Genomic DNA, 8,009 nt, shown 5'->3' on the forward strand with positions numbered 1-8,009 from the left:
GAGTTAATAGGCATAAACCACTTATAATAGTATGTGGTATATGATAGTCACTTAGTAAGTGTTAGTTCTGGACATTATAATCCATTTAGCTATATGTTTACATACAAGAAAAATTACCTCTCTAATTCTTGGCAATATGTTAGATGAAGAGTACAAAAAGTGTCGATGCTTGCCATACAACTTGCCAAAACACCCCACTAGCAGAGAAATTGCGACCACCATAACATCAGCTGTTCATTTTATTCTTATTTATGTCACAATACATGACAACCCACCACTCATCCAGCAATTGATTGCAATTCCCCTTTGAATACCCGCTGAGCCTACACGCAGGAGTGGTGCCTGAGGATCTTTATTTTAAACAACTTCCCATTTGATTCCTATATATTCCTCAGCTTAAAGTACTGCTTATTGCATTTATTCAATCAGTAAGTCAATCGTTGAAACATTAGTTTACCCAACCTCTTTGCAGTATCAACGCTTTGGACCAGACTCTTGAGGAAAGTCCTCTTAGGTTCTGTTAACACCTCTCTCCTGCATCACCTGCTATTTCAATGTCATGTGTTTTTTTTTTTTTTTTTTTTTTTTTGACAGGCAGAGTGGACAGTGAGAGAGAGAGACAGAGAGAAAGGTCTTCCTTTGCCGTTGGTTCACCCTCCAATGGCTGCCATGGCCGGTGCGCCGCAGCCGGCGCACCGCGCTTATCCGATGACAGGAGCCAGGTACTTATCCTGGTCTCCCATGGGGTGCAGGGCCCAAGCACTTGGGCCATCCTCTACTGCACTCCCTGGCCACAGCAGAGAGCTGGCCTGGAAGAGGAGCAACCGGAACAGAATCCAGCGCCCCGACCGGGACTAGAACCCGGTGTGCCGGCGCCGCAAGGCGGAGGATTAGCCTAGTGAGCCACGGCACTGGCCTCTATGTCATGTTTTAAGGAAACATGTAACTGGCATGTCCAAGTGACTCTGGAAATAAGTGAGCCACATAATCTAGAGCCTGAAATCATGTCAGCAGGCCCTTGTCTCTGTCCCTCCCCTCCTATCATCGGCTTGTTTTCTATTTGACATATCTTGGATTGACTCTGATAATCAAAATACTGACAGTCTCTGGATCAAATCCTTAAGTTTTAACAAGCCCAGGAAGGGGTAGGGGGGAAGGTATACCTAAAATGAGGTGGGGCATCATGCTTGCATCCTCATCACTCCTTCTTAAATTTCTTTGGATTGCTTTTTCTATCCTGCAGCATCCACATCCAATCAATTACTGCCATGCAATCTCAGATCTGCCCTATGCTCTCCTGACCATGAGTGATCTAATTCAGACCCTCACCACCTCTTGGCAAACGATTTTCATAGCTTTCTGTCTGGCTTTCCTTTTCCATATCTGTCTCACTTTGATTCATCCTTTGTACAAACACCAGAGACTGCAACTGATTTCTTTGTTCAATAACATTAAGGACTTCTCACTAGGGTAAAGTCAAAACTCAGCATGGCATTCAAAACCCTCCAAGATCTTCCAGAATCATCCTGATTACCTTGTGTGACAAAAAGCAAAGCCATTTGCTTTTCTTCAAAACCAGTTCCCAGTCTTGGCTAAATGTATTATACTTAATCAAGTATTAAAGCAATAATTTTAGTCATTTTCAATTCCTTCCTCCCTTGTTTGAAGGTATAATCAACCTCCAAGTCCTGTGTGTCTAACTCCAAATTATTCTCTGCCTTGTTCATTCCCCTCACCCTGCCCTTCCCAGGCCTCTCACATCCTTCCTCCTTACCAGTCACCTGCATTTAGTCTCTGCATCTTCTCTCCAGCCTTCTCCATGCTGCCATCAGGCTAAGCTTTGAAATGTTAAGTCTCATCTAGCAAAACTTTCCACAGCATCTGTTTAAGCACATAATCAGTGTCCCAATTTTGGTTAGCATGTAATTCAAGACTACTGAGCCTGGGCCCTCTCCTACGTGTCCCACTTCTCTGCACCAGTCCAGGGACCCCATGTTTGAGCCATGGAGGACATGTCCTTGATGCCTCCATTCCTTTGTTTCTGCTATTCTCACTGTATGGTATGTCACTTCTCCTATCAGCCTGTGGATATCCTTCTCAACCTTCCACGTCCTGCCCAATTTTTTTTTCTTTTGTGAAGCATTCCCAGATTTCCCTAGAGAGAGGGAAAATATCTTCTTTTTCTCTGACATGCAGTAACTAATAGAGTACAAAAAAACCCTGAATGTGCAAGAATGAAACTGACATCTTATTATTTGATTACTATTTATAGTCCATGTTTATATTGCTGCGGAACAGTGGTCTTTTACTTGTTGAATACTATGATTAGTGGTGCATTAAGCCCAAGATTATAAAGCAAATTCAAATTAGGTTACTGCAAAAAATAAAAGAGATGAAAGAAAGGAGGGTGGATGGGGAGAGAGTATGTTTGTCTTCTTAGAATTGTTATCTATGAAATCCATGAAATATTCTTTATATTAATAAACATTCTAAAAATTTAAAAAATAACTGCATCCATTAAAGCTTATCTTTGTCACTGAGATTTCAGGCTTATTAATACAGTGGCTAATTGGGGCATCAATGTCAGCCCCAGTAGACTGAGAATTCTACCTCTCACCAAATAACTTTGGGAAGTCAGCTTTTCCATCTACACATCTATACATGGGAATTTCAGTATCTACCCCATATGACTGTTATAAAAACTGAAATATGTTGAGAAAATGAGAACAATTCCTGACACATCTGTTGTTACTTGTATTTCTGCAGTTATCCTGACACCTCTTTGAAGACCACCTCACATCTCAGTTGTAGCCACCTGAGTGAAGTGTGTGGGCTATGAAATCATACTGCCCAGGCTTGAAGCCTGCTTCTACCACTTACCAGCTGTGTGATTCTGGTCAAGTTCTTTGTCTTCAAAGTGACTGTGTCTCTTTCTGCAAAATGGGTATAATAATGGCACCTACCCAATCAAGACATTCTGAGGACTAACTAGAGCAAACACTTAGAGCAGGACTATCATACAATAAATACTCAGTAGGTGTTGATTAAAATTACCACCTCAGCAAATGTACAAGTTAGTGTGAAAACAAGAACACAGTCCATGCTCAGTAAATGTTTCATTCACTTTTCAGTACAATCTAAAGCTCTTATCAATTAAGAATATGGACTCGTGCCATTACATACAATGAGGTATTGCCTATAGGTAAGACTCATCTATAAAACATCAAGTTGCTGCACTATCTTATTGCTTGGTCAACCACTAGTGAAGGTAAATCTGAGTACAATTCAATTACAGATGGTTTAGTCTTAATACTGGCTTCTCCGAAACTCACAGGATATTGTCATATGCGTATACTTTGATTGGTTTACTCATACAGGTGGAGAACCTTTTTGCTGTCAAGGGCCATTTGGATATTTTTAACATCATTAGTGGACCATACAAAATTACCTGGTTTAAAATTAGCCTGCTATAGATTTATGGAATTTTGGGTGCCACCTACAGTTGCCTTGGCTGGGCCAAACCAAATGGTTTCATGGGCCTTACATGGACCTCGGGCTGGACATCCCTCAGCCCTCCGTGAATAGCCTTTCTTCAAAAAAGTGGGCTGAAATATTTTCCCATTGACTTTGAGGTAGTTGACCAGGACACACAGCACATTTCTCCATAACATTTCCTTTCATTCTAGGAAATTAACTATTATTAATTGCCTAAAAAACAAGATTTCTGATTCATGTCAGAAGCATATTCCTCTACGCTTCTTCTTCACATTAACAAAAATACTGAAATTGCTACAAAAAACTGAATACAAATTGAACTTAGATATAAATAAATTTATGTAAAAATACTTTTCCCATACTGCATTAGTAATATTCCTGTTATTTTTAAATATTAGGAATGAACAAATAAACTAAAGCAAAAATAAGGGCTTTAGTTTATATACCTGTAAGAAAAACTGATTTTATAAAACATTGTACCAATGTTCCCAAAGATTCCTATTTATAAAATGTCTAAAGAGGTTCTCACTGAACTCTAAAGAGGTTCTCATCACACTGTTGCACTGTCATTCCTTTTTTCTCTGGAATGCATATGCTTTTATTAATACTAAAGAGTTGCTCAGCATCTGTTTAAATATATATTCAGCAACAAATATAAAAAATCATAGGGTAACAGCAAGAACTAATAATTAAACATAAGGAAGTTCTTGACTTAAATATGAGAATAAAGAGTTTGTTTTGTTTCAGGTTTGAGCTTAAATCAATTCCCTTTTCTTTTCAACCACATCAATCCACTTTAATAATAGATTTTCATTTACGGGACTTTTTGTTGTTGAAAAACAAATGTACTCTAAAATTCTAGGGGCTGGCGCTGTGGCATAGCGGGTAAAGCAGCCACTTGCAGTGTCAGCATCCCGCATGAGCACCGGTTCGAATCCTGGCTGCTCCACTTCCGATCCAGCTCTCTGCTATGGTCTGGGAATGCAGTAGAAGATGGCCCAAATCCTTGGGCCCCTGCACCTTCATGGAAGATCCAGAGAAAGCTTCTGGCTCCTGGCTTCGGATTGGTGCAGCTCCGGCTGTTGCAGCCATTTGGGGATGAACCATTGGATGGAAAATGTCTCTTGCTCTCTACCTCTCTCTCTTTCAAATAAAAATAAATAAATCTTTAGAAAAATTTCTAGAAGCCACCACTTTTAAAATAGTGATTTATATATTACATTTGATTATTTGCAACAAATCACTATTTTGAGATGGTGGCAAAGCAGACAGTAAAATGTCAATTCTTACTGATGGAACTGAATACTTACTAGGAGTTCAGGCAACTCACTTAATTCCAGGTCTTATACATAGAGTTAAGTACAAGCACCTGCCCTTTCTTACCTGAAATAGTTGTCCTGAGGATCACATTAAGAAAATGCAGTTGTCAGGAGAAAAATCATTCCTACAAATGCCACAGCACAATTGCTGTCATAATAGGCATGTTACAGTCACATTCTTTCAGTTGAATCACTCACCTTCCGTACAGTTTGTGCCTTACAGAAAGCTGAAGGTTCTGTGCCCCTTGCTTTCAAAATGTGAATACATTTGGTTGTTGGTAAAATGGAACTATACTGGACATAACTGTCTCCTTTAAATGAAGATAAAAATGATAGAGTGAAAACTTAGGAAGTAGCTACTTCAATGCCGATAGGAGCATGACTTCCACCTGACCCAACAAGAAGGTAAATAAAACATCCTAATCAGAATTTCTTGGTCTTAACACTGATTTATTCTCATTTTGATTTCTTTACACTTCTTATTCTGTTGCACTTCAATGACTTGTGCTTCTGGACCTAATCTTTTGTACCTTCTCTTGAACCCTTCCCCAGGCAACAGTGAAAGGGACTGATGACCAGAAACTTAATTAACTGAATGTTGCAGAAATAGATTTCAAAGAAGCCCAGCTTTTTTTTTTTTTTTTTTTTTTTTTTTTTTTTTTTTTTTCAGGAGCCAGGAGCCTGGTGCTTTTCCTGGTCTCCCATGGGGTGCAGGGCCCAAGCACCTGGGCCATCCTCCACTGCACTCTCTGGCCACAGCAGAGAGCTGGTCTGGAAGAGGGGCAACCGGGACAGAATCCGGCGCCCTGACCGGGACTAGAACCCGGTGTGCCGGCGCCGCTAGGCGGAGGATTAGCCTAGTGAGCCGCGGCGCCGGCCAGAAGCCCAGCTTTTAATCTTTCAGCCAGTTCTTTTCAACTTTGTGTAATAAAAGATTTTGGCAGCCAGCACCATGGCTCACTTAGCTAATCCTCCGCCTGTGGCACCGGCACCTGGGGTTCTAGTCCTGGTTGCTCCTCTTCCAGTCCAGCTCTCTGCTGTGGCCCGGGAGGGAAGTGGAAGATGGCCCAAGTGCTTGGGCCCTGCACCCGCATGGGAGACTGGGAGGAAGCACCCAGCTCCTGGCTTTGGATTGGCGCAGCGCCGGTCATGGCGGCCATTTGGGGAATGAACCAATGGAAGGAAGACCTTTCTGTCTCTCTGTCTCTCTCTCTCTCACTGTCTATCTCTGCCTGGCAAAAAAAAAAAAAAAAAAAAAGATTTTTGGCATCCTTTAGAAGAATGCCATGCAACAATAAGATTGCTCTTCTTTCTTTTGCAGGGCCAGGGTACTGGTAGTTACTGAAATGTCTTAAACACTCAAAAGGTAAAAGGAACCTTAGTATAAACTGAATGTTCCTCAGATAGTGAGAATTTGCCCTTTTCTTTAAATTTCTAGCCCTAGCATAGTCCCAATTCATAACCCATAGTTGGTATTTGACATCTATTGACTTCAATAACCCTGACTTGCATCTCAAGTTGACTGGATGAAAGGGTCTGTGTGCATCTTCATAATCTGAGATCTATCCTTACCAAAAGTTTCCCTGCACATTACCCTCAGGCCACAACTGACCCCTTTTTCAAGTCCAATCTTCATCTCCCTGGGTTCCAAGACCCCTGAATGCAGTATATGTTCTTGGGTTGAGGACCACACTTTAGATGTTATGTCTTCCTGCTGATGGCCTGGGATGTATCATTTCTCTATTATTATCCGTAATGCCTGACAACTAAGAGAAGAAACAAAGTCCATTTCACCAATAATTTCTTCCCATTCAGACCTGTAAAACTTTCTGCCACACATGTTTGGAAATAGTTTTTTTGATTAACATTTAGAATTGTTTTCTCTTTAATTTAAAAGAGAATTTTATAAGTATCCAAAAAAATCAGTAATTTTCTCACTCATTTAGTAAAAACACTTCACCATTCACCAGTTAATCTTTATTTTATTGCACACATCAACATTTTACAGAAAAAAAGATAGAGCCCTTTAATGTTACATTGCAATTACCTGTTTTGTGATTCAACAGGGAGACCTAGGTTTTCACACAAATATAATCAATAAACATAATTTATGTTCTGATGAACATTTTGAGTCTTGTTTAAACATTTCTTTGCATACATTACATATTACCAGTTAATTTTAAAGGCTATGTAACAGTTTATGATGCCAAGAGTAATACATCAAAATTATTTATCCATTTTTCAGTTGATGGATTTAAAAGAAAAAAAATGCTTGTATGGAAAGCTAAAGCATTTATGTACATTTTGCTTTTAAATATTCTTCTAGGCATATGTTACTCAAAGTGAATCAGTATGGCAGATGGTAGATCAGGAGCTGGAATTTGGCCTTGTGGTTAAGATACCCACATTCCTTATCACAGTGCCTGGGTTCAATCCCAGGTCTGGTTCCTGACTCCAGTTTCCTACTAAATGAACCTTGGGAGAATCACTGAGAGGCAGCAGTGAAGGCTCAAGTAGTTGGGTTTCCCTGCCACCCAGTCAGAAGACTTGGTTCCGAGTTCCCAGCTCCTATCTTCCACCTTAGCCAGTTATAGGCATCTGGTGTGTGATTAGGGGTGGGGACTGGAACCAGCAGATGGGAGCTCTTTCTGCTCTCATGTTAAAAAAAAAGTTACAGAGCTCTTGTTATAGGCTTCTAAATATTTATTTAAGTAGTTCTTTATAAGGGCACATGCAAGATTTGTTTTTGGCTAATCTAATGGCATGAATTAGTTGATCTACCTTGTCAATAACTGTTTTTCATTACCATAAGGTTCCTTTGTGCCACTACTGGGATGAAAATTGTTGTCTTTTTATTTTTACCTTTCTGTTTAACATTTTAATTCATCTGGAATAAACTTCATTATCATACATGAAGTGGATCATTTAATAGCTTTCCCCATAATGACATTCAGCTAATCTTTTCACCAACAATTTTAGGTATTTCTTTCTAACTGGCTTACTAGTCTTTTTTTAAAATTTTATTTAATGAACATAAATTTCCAAAGTACAGCTTATGGATTACAATAGCTCCCCCCCATAACTTCTCTCCCACCCACAACACTCCCCTCTCCCACTCCCTCTCCCCATCCATTCACATCAAGATTCATTTTCAATTATCTTTATATACAGAAGATCAATTTAGCATATATTAAG

This window comes from Oryctolagus cuniculus, chromosome 13, assembly GCF_051225735.1.
Source record: "Oryctolagus cuniculus isolate XC-2025 breed Fujian yellow rabbit chromosome 13, ASM5122573v1, whole genome shotgun sequence".
Lineage (NCBI taxonomy): Eukaryota > Metazoa > Chordata > Mammalia > Lagomorpha > Leporidae > Oryctolagus > Oryctolagus cuniculus.